The sequence below is a fragment of the Anser cygnoides genome, chromosome 17 (assembly GCF_040182565.1).
Source record: "Anser cygnoides isolate HZ-2024a breed goose chromosome 17, Taihu_goose_T2T_genome, whole genome shotgun sequence".
NCBI lineage: Eukaryota > Metazoa > Chordata > Aves > Anseriformes > Anatidae > Anser > Anser cygnoides.
This window is the reverse complement of record NC_089889.1, coordinates 13646649-13658570: the sequence shown is the minus strand read 5'-3', so window position 1 is coordinate 13658570 and position 11922 is coordinate 13646649. Positions and strand designations below refer to the sequence as shown.

Sequence of the window (11922 nt, the reverse complement as noted above, 5' to 3'; positions counted from 1 at the left end):
GCGGAGCAGCCTGCACCTGCGGAGGTTAAAGTTACTGAATAACCAGCGCCTCCACCACTGGGACCCCTCAGGGCTGTGACACCCCGCGGGTGCTTGCTTTACCCAAAACCAGGGGTGATGCCCCCTGCTCCCACCCCCGGGGACCCCGAGGGGCTGTCGGGCAGATCGGGGTCCCTGGGAGGGCTGCGTGGAGCCGGGCACGGGGAGGGGACGTGGCCGGGCCCCGGCGAGGGTGAATGCCACCGTGGGAAAGCTGGCTGTGGCTGCGCAGCCGGCTCGGCACGGCTCAGCCAGCCCTCCCGCGGCTCTCCTGCAAGCAAGCGCGGTTCGCGGAGCCGCCGGGAGCTTTCTGTCCCCATCCGGACGGCCCCAGGATGCAGCCGGAGCCGTGGAGCCAGTGCGTGGCTTTTGTTCGCTCGTCCTCCCCGCGATGGAGCCCCGCGTGCGGGGGCGCGATGCCGGCACACAAGTAAGGGTGGGGTGGCTGTGTCGGTGTCGCGAGCCCATCCGTGGGGTGTCCCCGTTGTCCCTGCGTGGCTGGGAAGGGGGGGACGGGGACAGATATCCGAGCTGTGACTGAGCTGGGAGGTTTCCAGGGGACACGCAGAGGTGGCGATGCCAGGGCTATGGGGTGGCTGCGGTTGGATATCCCAAGCCCCCTGTCCCCTGTGATCCCTTAGCCCAGGAATCGTGCTGTGGTTGCTTCTCATCTCCGACCCTCTGGGTGCGTGGCTTTTTCCACACTTGCATGAAAGCTTGCTGTTGGCACAGGGGGCTGCCATCAGCATCACTTTGGCCGGCGCAGGACATCGCAGCACACCCCGCTCGCTGGGCTGTGGGTCCCTCTGCTCCCTCCGGGGTGGCTGCTGCTCTTTTTTTTGGACCTTCAGCTTTCAGTACCCATCCCAAGCTGGCTCTGTGCTGACTCGTGAGCACGAGCTGGGGTTGGAGAAGCCGAGCAGCACAAAGGCACGGCGGCGGGGGCCTCGTGCAGAGAGCGAAGCTCGGCAGGAGGCATTTCCAGCCCGTGGGGAGGCGGCTGCTCCTTCCCCGAGCTCATCCTGCAACTGCGCCTGCACGCAGCTGCGCCGGCTTCCTGGGAAGTCCTATTGATGGCGAAGCAATTCTTGGGGGGGGGGGACAGCTGAAGTTATCTGGGGCCGTGTGCGGCTGCAGATGCAGGGCTCTTACCCCTCCCCTCCATTTTATTTGGGGGTGGTGTTGGATAACGTGATGAAAAGCTGGAGCCGAAGTCCATCTGTTTCTGACAACCTGAGCGCTCTTTGGCAGCTTCTGAATTCAGAGTTCTTGAATTCCTCAATAATTAGACTTTTTGGGGAAAAAAAAAAAAAAGGAAAAAAAGAAACACAAACCCATCTGGGCTTTTTCATCATGGGAATGAAAAGCCAAGGTGGGTGTGGGAGGGGGAAGGTGGATTTTCATCCTTAGCAACCCAAATCTTGAAATATTACATCAGCACCGAAGAGGTGTAATTAAGTAGGAAACAAATGAGACCAGCTAATCTGTTTTGCTTGTTTGAGCTTAGCGGAGCGCAGAAAACAAACAGAGGCTGAATGATGAATGAGACTTTTTTTTTTTTTTCTGCAGGGTTTTGCCTCCCTGAGCCCCGGGGGGGGGGGGGTCAGGCCGTGGGGCAGGGAATTTGGCCGCTCTCCCCTGGCGCTCGCTGGCCGGTGGCTCGGAGGGCACCCGGCAGGCACCCGCCGGCGCTTGCTTTTTTCCCGTTTCTTGCTTTAATTGGCTGCCTCTTGGAGCCGGCTCCCTTGGACGCCTTCCCGGAGCAGGCGAGGAATGGGGATGGATCCGTGCATTGCTGAGGCAACAAAGCTGCAGCTCCCCGGGGCCGGTGCCCGTTAGCACGGCAGCCCCGCGAGCTTCCGTGCATCCCCGGGGAGATCCCTCGGGATCGGTGTTTCTGCCACCGTGGTGCAGAGAAACGATGCCACCAGGGCAGCTTTGAGCACAGAAGCAAGGGGGGACCCCCACCAGCCCTGGGTGGGGGACGATGGGGACCGATGTAGGTGGCATTTCACAGCCCTTTAAATACCCCAAAGGGCTTTTTGCTGGCTTGGCTGGAGCAGACCTCGTCCCGCCCCGAGCCTGCCGGCTGGGGTTTTGTTTTTTGCCATGCTTCTGGGCTTCGGCGGTGGCCCGAGGTGCCAGGAGCAGATGGCAGCCATCGGCCGGGCTGGCTCTCAAGCCCCCGCTGCTCCCAGCACGGCGCTGGGCAGCAGCCGCCCGTAACCCCCTCGCTGCCGAGCCGGGAACGGAGCTGGGGGGGAGTTTTCTGCCTGGGGTTTTCCGGGGCAGGTTTCTTTGCACAGTCAGGTCCCCTCTCTGACCCACTGCAGGGCAGCTTGCTGCAGATTTTGGTGTGATGCTGTTCGCCAGGTGCATACTGCAGGCAAATAGGGCTTGGTCGGGTGGCAGCAGGGTGAGTAGGACCATCCCCAGTGGCACGGCCAAGCCTGGCTACCACCAAGGTGCCAGGCACGAGCTTTCATGGTCTGCACCATCAGCACAGGCACACCATGGAGTATTGCAGTGCCCAATGATCCTGGAGGTGTCTGCCCAGGTTAGCATCGCCCCACAACCCCAGGACTCCCTCTGCACCCATGCCCGTGGATCTTTGCCCCTTTGGGTTAACTTTAGGGCTGCTTCAAGCCTCCGGGCTGGGTGCGTTGGGTCTGCCCTGGTGCCCCCCCTGCCCGCAGCAGGAGAAGGCTGGGCCCTCGGCTTTGCTGCTTTCCCTCCCCTCCCTTCCTTGGCCTCCCCTGTGATCGACATTGCACCTCCTGCCCCCGGAGGGGCTGGGAAATTGGGAAGCAGCCAAAATGAAACAAGTTTTCCCCTCCCCTCCTGGGTGACAATTTCAGCCCCGCGGGAGCTCTGCGGCCGCCAACTCCCGTGGCCCCGGCCAGGAGCACCCGCGAAGGTCGAGCTCCTGCTGCCACAAGCACGAGCGCTCACCCTATTATCATTATTACATTTCTCTTTATTTTTTTCTTCTCTGGTGCTGCTCGTTCACAGGCGCTGCAGCCGGCTGAGTTGTTTCAGCCGTGTTGTGGCCCTCTTGGAGCAATAAGAGTGTCTCTGGAAGAGAAAATTGAGCAGCTCGGTAGCAGGCGGTGTCCTCCTTGCCGAGCGAGAGTGTTTATCCTTCTCGTCTTGTTTCAGATGAATAAATTTGCCAGACAGCAATGATATTAGCCCGGTCTCAAAGACTTTATCAATTTGCAGTTGTCTCTCCGATGATAGTTTTTTTTTTTATTGAACTGTCTGAGATGATTTCCAAAGAGAGGGCTGCAATTTAAACTATTAAGTAATTTGGGAGAGCAATTAGTGTTAATCTGGAAACTCCCTGTGTTGCTCCCGAATAAATCAACCTCTCAGTGAGAGCCGTGCTGAAAGAGCCCGTGCTGATTTATGTGAAGGGCAGGGGGGAAGGCTTTCAGTTTGGAAAACAACAAGGAGCAAGTTTGTTTTCTGGAAAACTTTAACAGGGTGGTGCTGGGTTTCAGAGCCCAGACCGGGGACATGTGGGAACGGAGCTTTGCTGCTCACACGTCGGGTCCCAGAGATGCTGTGTGGTCTGGTCAGCTGGAGGTGATGCCTCTCCTCCCCTTCTGCCCAAAACCAGCCAGCAAAGCCGAGTGTGAGGTCTCCGAAAATGAAACTAAGCTGTGCAAGCAGACTCTTTTTGCCGACAGCGAGCCCAAATTTCCCATGTTCCAGCTCGTCCTCGCATCCCCGTGGGGGCTCCTCTTTCCCTGCTTGTCTTTGGGCAGGAGGACCCCAGCTCCACAGCTTGGGAGCTCGGTGGTCTCTCTGGATGAGCTCCTGTGTGGCCGTGTCTGGACACTATTTGCTCTTGCAAGCGTTAAATAGAGGGGAATTGTCCCTTTTGCCTTTGCTTTTGCTCGTACAGCCCAGGAAGCCGTAGACTTTGGCCAAGCTAAACCATGGTTCATCCTCTGGTCCACCAGGGCCTCCAGGTTCTTTTCTCCAACGCTGCTCTCCAGCCTTTTGGGCCGAGCCTGCCCAGTTACCGGGGTCTCCTCTCCCAGCGGCCAGACAGGGGCTTTGCCTTTTGGCTCCCTGAGCTCCGTGGGGATTTCTCCAGCCCTGCCTTCTGATGTCAGCTGAAAACGTGCTGAGACTGCACTCTGTCCTCCGTCAATTTACTTATCCAATCTTTATTTCACCAGTTTGACCACAAGAATATTACGGGAGACAATCAAAAGCCTTGCCCAAGGGAAGTTATGCAACTGGCACAGCTCTTCCCCTGTCCATGGAGCCAGTTCTCTTACCCTGAAGGCGATCAGGTCTGCTGGCCGTGAGTTACACCTGATAAATCCCTGCTGGCAGTTCCCAGCCGCTCTTGTCCATCGTGGGTGGAAACAGCTGCCAGGAGGATTTGCTCCATCACCTTCGCAGGCAAGGCAAGCAGCTTGTGCTTCTGTAGATCCTCCTTGCTCTGGATGTCACCCATCATCATCTGCATTTATCCTGTCCTCTGGAAACTGCCCTCATCCCCCAGATCAGACAGAAGCAGCACTGGGGGCTAAGGCAGCCCAGCAGAGAAGGGCAAACATCACAGCCCCCACCTCTCCTGGCTCCCACGGGTCACTCCGGGGCAGGTATTTCTGTCTGCATGACGCCAGCTGGAGAGCCCCCACCTCTCCTGGAGCTGCTTCTGGTTGGAGCTATTGCTGTTTGCTGGTGGCTGCTGCTTCCCCACTCAAATACCTCAATAATCCGCCAAGGGACCTCACATCTCCCTTTCTTTCTTCTTTTTTTCTTTTTCTAAAACAATTAGCTTGGCTCATGCCCTCTGCAATACATCAATTAATACAAGCTGAGGCAGTAAATTAAAGGGAAACAGGAACAACTATGCTGGGATTAGGTCACTGAAACTATAAACTTTGGAACAAATCAGATTTCCTTGGGAAGGGAAATGGACAGCGGTGATATGTCAAAAGTGAGATGAGACAGGCTCAGAGCAACTTTCCACTTGGATGCTGGATGCCAGAACTTCTTCCCCAGGGAAGTTCGGGCTGCCAGACCCTGCTGCTCCTGGTGAACGCTTGGATGGCAAAACAAACAAACAAACAGGAGGCGAGAGAGGAGGGGAAGGAGGGTGGGGGGCAGCTGTGTGTCTGCTTCGGGTGGTGGGAGATGTATGGGCTGGACCTAAGGGGTAGGGGAAAGCAGGGATGCTTTGGAGCTCCTTCTTGTCCTGGTCTCAGGCATCACGTGGACCCGCTGGCTTCTCTAAAACACAAGAACGTGCACGAGAGGACATGGGAAAAGCAGTCTCCGCCTTGTGCCCATGAAGCAGGTCCAGGACTGAAGGCTTGTCCCTTCTCCGTGGCTGTTCTGCAAATGGGACTTGTGAGGAGCCAGCGCTGCCTTCAGCTCAGGGAAAAGGAACCCAAACTGTCGAGGTGTGAAAGGAGAAGGGGCCACTGGTGGCTCCCGTCTTGGGTAGTGCCTTGGTCAACCCATTGTGGACCACTACACCTAAAAGACACAGAAACCGAGGCACTCGGCAGCGATATGTGTTGCCCGTAGTCACAGACCAAGGCTGGCAATAGCTTCCTAAAATGGTGGCTGATGGATCTAGTGGCCAAGAAGGCTTGTTCCAGGTAGCTGGTCCCTCTTTGATAAAAACCAAACCCTAGGGCTTCCTCAGAAACATGGTACAGGCAGAAGGCACACGAGGGCATGTCGTTCCTCTGCCTCCTGCAGGCAAACAAAGCCCTGGTGGTTCGTAGCACTTCCCTTATGGATGGTTTCTTGGCCTTTAACCCATCTCCAAATTGTATTGTGAAAAAAAAAATAAAGCTGGAAAGGTCACTTCTGTGGCAGAAGCAGCTGTTATGGCATAGGGATAAATGCAAAGGAATATTTATTCCTTCCTGCTGGATTCCTCTAATTGCATCTCCAGGACTCGCTGCCAGCCAGATGTCCTGGGACAAGCTCTGTGTCGCCTCCTCTGCCATGGCTGATGCTCTTGGATGCTGTACATGGTTGTGCTAGAAGGTCAGATTTGTGCATTCCCAGCTTGCCAAGCAGCGTTTCCGTCCCATACGGCGCTAATGGGAGCAATGCTGGGAAGGGTGACGGTGCTCAGGGGTCCCTGCAGAAGACCCAGAGGAGAGCAAAGCACTGCTCCGGCTCCGTCTGCAGCCCCATGGGGGGAAAAAAACCTCCCAAAGCATGAAGTGATGGGGAACGGCAACTTCTGCACTGGGCAAGCGAGAGCATCCTTGCCATGGCACGATGGCACAGCATAGGCAGTTGCTGCCCATCCTCTGTGGGACAGACAGACAGACAGATGGCCAGGCTGGGGGCACCGAGAGGAGGGAGATCAGCTCTCATCCCCCCGCGAGCATCCTCCTGCTCCCAGTGACTTGAGGTTGGTGGGAGGCCAACACCGGTCTTCGCAACCCCCCTCCGGTACTCTCGCCAGCAGTGATGCTCACAGCCTATGCATGCTCATTAGCCACACTAGCACTTCTGCCCTTTCGGCCTCTTGCTCGATTTTTGGCTTGGCTGAGACCCTGCAGACTGAATTACACCCTGTGTGCGTGAGCAAAGCTCCCTGCTCTGGGCCCCGCACCATCCCTCCCTCTTCGTCACCCTTCGCCTTGTCCTCGGAGTTAATGCAAAGCCCCCGAGTTCCCCAAGCCTTCCCTGGAGCATCCTTTGCTGGGCTCCTGGCTCCGACCCCTGGCAATTAACCCTGCCCACGCAGCTTCGTTAGCAGCCCTGCGAAGGTCCCTCCACCTGCAGACAAAAGTCTTGCTAATGATGGAAGCATCTCGTGGAGGAGCTGGAACAGCATGGGAGCTACGGGGACAGCGATTCGGTGCTCTGTTAAAATAAGAACAGCCCAGCCTGGCCTTTTTATCTGCAGCAGTAATGAGGTTTCTCAGCCACCCCAGCTCCCTTGGAGCACCCAAGTGGGGAGATAATGCTCTGGGCTCCTTGTGGTGGGGCTGGGGGGGCTCCAACACCTCCCAGCCTCCCACCCCTGGCTGGGGAGGGACCACGGCGGGACCAAGCTGGGGTCCTGGGGTCCTGGATACCCGTGGGTAGCTGCGTGTGGTGCTCAGCAGGAGCTCTGCGATGCCACAAGCTGCACATAGTGTGATGGAGTAAGGAACTGGTGAGAGCACGGTCTCAGTGAGTTGCTTTGGCTGAAGCAAAGCAAGATGCTGGTGGAAGGCAAGGCTTTGTTGCATCCCCAAAAGCTCTTCCGAGCAAATCCTTCCCAGACTTTGCACCCTTCCTTGCGAGGTGCAGCAGGACGTGGTGGAGCCCCGTGGAGGGATGCCACTGGGATGATTTGTGGTGTCTTTGCCAGTTGCTGTGGGCTGCATTTCGCAGTGCTCCTGCCGTGTTTTGTGCCCTGAGCTGCTGGGACTGCGCTCGCTTTTCTCCCGTATGCCAGCCGGCGCGGTGACGAAGCGCTGGGAGCTGCTTTGCGGCGACAGGCAGATGTTCAGCCCCCGTGAAATCACAGAGGTGTGCTTTCATACATGGTGCTGTGCCTGATTTATTGCCCTTTCACTGCCTCTTCCTCGTACTGAGTGGGGAAGGGATGGGAGAAGCGATGGAGTTTCAGCACCACCGAAGGCAAAACCTGATCTTGGCTGTTCTGGTGGCACCTTGTAATTTGGCTTTTTTCTTGATCTTCTCCTCTGAATCATTTTTTCCTAACCCTCCTACCCTCTTAAAGACAGAGACCCGATCCCAGTAAACATGCTAAGTGTGATGCCAACCCAAAACCTGTGTTCCTGTAGCCTCCAAGACTGATGCCAGGGGACCCTCAACCACCGTACGTGAACGTCTCAGGTGGTAACCTTCATGCGTCAGAAACTGCTGCTGGTGTGAAGTGAAATGTTTGGGTCCAGCCCAATAATACTTAAGACCGTAGCAGAATGTGCCCTGATGTGTTTCTGAGGCTGATACCCCTGGATCCTCCACGGGATCCGACTCACACCGCTAAGTGTAGAGCGCTAAGGCTGGGAGAGGCCAAGTCATCGAGGCAAAGTGGGGTCTGTGGCTGCAGGCAGGCAGGACTCGGCCCCCTCCATCCTCTCTTCCCTCTTTCCTTCTTCAGGTCCACCTCTGTTTGGGGTTTCTGCGGTCGCTTGGTGTTTTCTGGGGTCCTCGAGATGCTGGGAGTGGAGACGACTGCAGCGCGATCGGGAGGTTCAGACGCTGGCTAATCCTGTTAGGAAGGCAGTGGTTATTGCAGGGCTTCCAGTGGGACCTGCTAAATGAGCCGTAATTCTCTAATGTGATTTCCTTTTCCCGGCCAGACTAAATGTTCTTGGCCACTGGGAATAAAAGGCTGAAAAAAAAAATAAAAAAAAAAAAAGAGAGAGAGAAAAAAAAACATGGGGAGGGGGAAGCCTGTCCAAAGCCCTGTCAATCTCGATCGTATCAAGGAAGCGAAGAGCTCTCAGATGTGGCTGTTTATTGCAGCTCACTTCTGCGCCCTGTGAGTGCAGCAGCAAGGGCCATAGGTTGCCCCGTGCTCCTCCGCAGGGGGTTGATAGGACCCCAGGAGCAAGAAAAACACATTCAAGGTTGTGATATCTCTCCAAAATTCAGAAATGGCGAGAGAGGCTGCTTTATGAGCCGGCAGAAAGCTGGAGAGGGAAGGGGAAGCAGGCTGCGGAGCTAGCGAGGAGAAAACATTCCCCAGGAAAAAACAGTGATTTCTTTGTGAGAAAGCTGAATTGCGCAAAAAAGCATCCAAAGTGGGTTTTGTTCTGCCTTACAGCTACAAGGGGGGAAGCAAGTGGGCTCCTGCTCTTCCCTGTGGGGTCTCTGGGGGATGTTTGCAGTGCCCAGGTCTGGGGAGGGATGCGCCGGGGCCACCTGCCCCGTGCCGCTTCTGGACACCCCGCCTGGGAAGCTGCCAAATTGGAGGTGTCCCCAAACTTCCCAAATTGCCCTCATTTTCCCCGCTGGGAGAGGACCCTGCATGGGGCAGGGATGGCTTGTTGCTTCAGTGCCCGGGGTGGGCTCTGTTGGGGAGCGTTTTGGGGCTGGCAGCTGCCCGTGCAGAGCAGGCAGCGATCCCCCTGCTGCCACGGGGCGTTTTACAACACTTCTTTCTCTATCGTGACCTTACTTTGGGTTTTTTTCCCCTTCTTTCTGGTCTTTCTTTTGGAGTGTCTGATGCTGATTTATTGCTAAATGGCAAACAGAAGCTTTTGCTCTGCCAAGTGCTGGGCTGGGCTGCTCTGGCTGCGGCCGGTGTCTCGGGGCGAGAGCTTTCCAGCCGCCCCCTGCTTGGGAGGCATGGTGTTCCTCCAGCCTCGTGGGGAAAGCCCCGAGCCCTGTCCCACACCCAGCAGGCAGGTGAGGGAAAAGAAAGGACCTTTGATGCTTTTTCTCCACTTTTTAAATCGGGAGTGATACAGGTTTTTCAGCTGACCCCTGTCTCTTCGCGTGCCTCAGTTTCCCCGTCTGTAAAAGAGGGGCTGGGGAGATGGGGGCCAGTCTTCTGGCTTTCCATAGGGTAGTGCTTCTTGGACCAAGGTGGCCTCTCTGGTCCTTAGGCTGTTTTTCCTGTTTGCAGTGGTTTTGGCCTCAAAGCTCCCCCTCAGGCTGTGTGGGTGGGAGCCTCTGGCTCCGAACCCAGAGCCCGTTCCCAGCCCATCGGCTGTGCTCTTGCTGCAAAAAAACTCACACGAGGAGGGGAAGGTGATGCTGATAAAAATAAAACAAACATCTGAATGTTTGTAGGATGCCTGCTCTCCTGGTGTCTTCTGAGCACCTCTGGGCCCCCCGTTATCCCATAGTGGTCTCTGCAGGGCAGAAAATGTGGGTTGGGCTGGGGAGGGTGCAGCAGGTTGAGCTGCCCTGGTGCAAAGCTGAGGTGGGACATGTGGCAGGGGACATATATCCAAAGGAGTCACAGCCACAACCCAATTTCTGCTGCCAAAGGGCTTCTGCTGGCAGCATGACCACGATGGGACCATGACCTTATCCCTGCTGCACAGCCCCAGAGAGGGGGGCACGGCAGGGGCTGACATTTGGGCTGAAATCCATGGGCAGAGGGAAAATCAGGGAACATCTTAGCCCCAGGGAGGGTCCCGCACCTCGTTGGAGCTGGTGACACCTGGGCTAACGAAGCAGGTGACACCACAGAGCTGCTTCCCTCTAATTAGTGGGGTTGGCCTGGGGAGCCTGCAAGCAGAGGTGCTGAGCTGAGCCAGGATCCGGCCTCAGGGAGCCTTCTGCAGCAGGACCTGGATGGCTTGCAGGTAGGTGAATCACTAGGCTGGGTTAGCCAAAAAGCTGTAAATTGCTTTAAAAACTCCCAAAAGCCATGAGCTAGGGGCCCGGCACGCTAAATCCTGCATTGGGCTCGCTGGCTCGAAGTGACGCGGGGCGTGGGAGGGCTGGCAGGATCTGGCCTCGGTAGGGTTCAGGAGGCTCTGTTTCCTCCTTTTCTTGCTCTTGAGGAGTGATTTGGTGGCAAGGGGAACAAATTGTCTACAGTGGAGGTGAAGTGTTGCAATCGTGCTGTTTTTTACTGCTGCCAGCTCCTCTCCAGCAAGCAGTGTTTAACTTTGTCTTGGTTTAACTGGGAGAAGCTACTTAATACCTCTAAATTACAGCAGCCTTTCAATATCCCATTAAAGTCATTCCAGAAATAAATCTGAATTCCTGGCATTGCCTCTGCAAACTTCTCACCAGTTGGTGGGAAGGCTGAGCGCCGTCTTTCTTTTGTTTGTGGGGAGAAAGGAAAAAAAAAAAAGGAAAAAGGCCCAGCTCTGTGTCCCCAGTTGTTGTTTTTCTCCCTTTTTGGGGAGCTTCTGACTCATGCGTTTGGGCTGGGGCAGATCCTTGGGCGCTGCTTGGCTGGGGCTGGAGGACGCTGATTCAGAGGTGCGTGACCGACGTGCATGTCCAGGTGTACGCCCTGACATGCATTTGCTGGAGCTGTATTTTGAGGGCTGGGACTGACCTTCCACATTGCCACCTTTCCCTTGGTCTTTGCAGTGGGGCCGCCCTGCTTTTAGGGGTGAGTGGGATGGAGGGGCCGCATCCTTCCTTGTGGGAGGCCCGAAATTCTCTGCTTTATTCCGGTGGAGCCGTGGGGGAGCAGGGATGCTGCAGGCTCCCTCTCCACCCATCTCCACATCCCACCAGGGGCTTTGCTGGTGGGTAGCAGAATATTTCTGCCATTTTTCCTTGCTGCTCTTTTTCTGCTAGCGGGGTCTTTTTTGGAAATTAAGGACTCAACAGCAGCTGTTTCTCCACTTTTGGGTTTCGCTTTGTGTTCTTTCTGCTGTGAATGCTTTGCAGATTTGGCTTATCAGGCTTGTCAGCCTGCTTCAGCCCCTCCGCTCCCCGCCCCTCGCCTATTTACCCAGGGCGCTGGCTGACGCAGGGCCCTTTCCTGTGTTTGTCACTACCCACCCCGAGGTCCCCGGTGATAACTTTTAGCTTGAGATTAGGGATTTGGGGCTTTTAGAAAGAGCCTTTAACCTACAGCCCTCTGCCACGTGTGGCTTAATAGAAATAACACTCTAAATATACTGTTAAGGGTTGACACAAAGTGATTTTCCAGTTTGGGGTCACCCCGATAGCTGATCCGAAGGGGAAAAGGCAGCGTCTGGGGGCTGATCCTCCTAGAAGGGAAGGGGCTTGAGACAGGGACTCGGGGGGGTATAAAACACTGAGGGCTGGCTGCTTTTCTCTAGCTTTAATGATCTCAATTCTGCTGATTTCGGTGGAGTCGTGTAGCTCTGCCGCTGCTGAGCATCTGCCCCCAAACTTCCAGCTGCTCGCGGATGCCTCAGACACTTGTGTTTAAAAACAGTGTTTGCATCTGAATAACCCAGAAGTAACTCGAGCCGGTTCCAG

General features: G+C 55.9%; 1 protein-coding gene across 5 annotated transcripts in view; it reads left to right on the top strand.

Annotated features, from left to right (window-relative positions):
* Positions 1 to 238: 238 nt before the first annotated feature.
* Positions 239 to 11922, top strand: part of NOS1 (nitric oxide synthase 1) — a 66322-nt gene continuing 54638 nt past the window's right edge. For 3 of the 5 annotated variants that reach the window (XM_066978749.1, XM_048063722.2, XM_066978744.1), the window contains exon 1: positions 10252 to 10313. The gene's annotated coding sequence lies outside the window, so the exon portion shown is untranslated. Of the gene's footprint in view, positions 470 to 10251; positions 10314 to 10828; positions 10942 to 11922 lie in introns of those variants that run through there. The other 2 variants (XM_066978746.1, XM_066978748.1) reach the window with 2 other exon arrangements.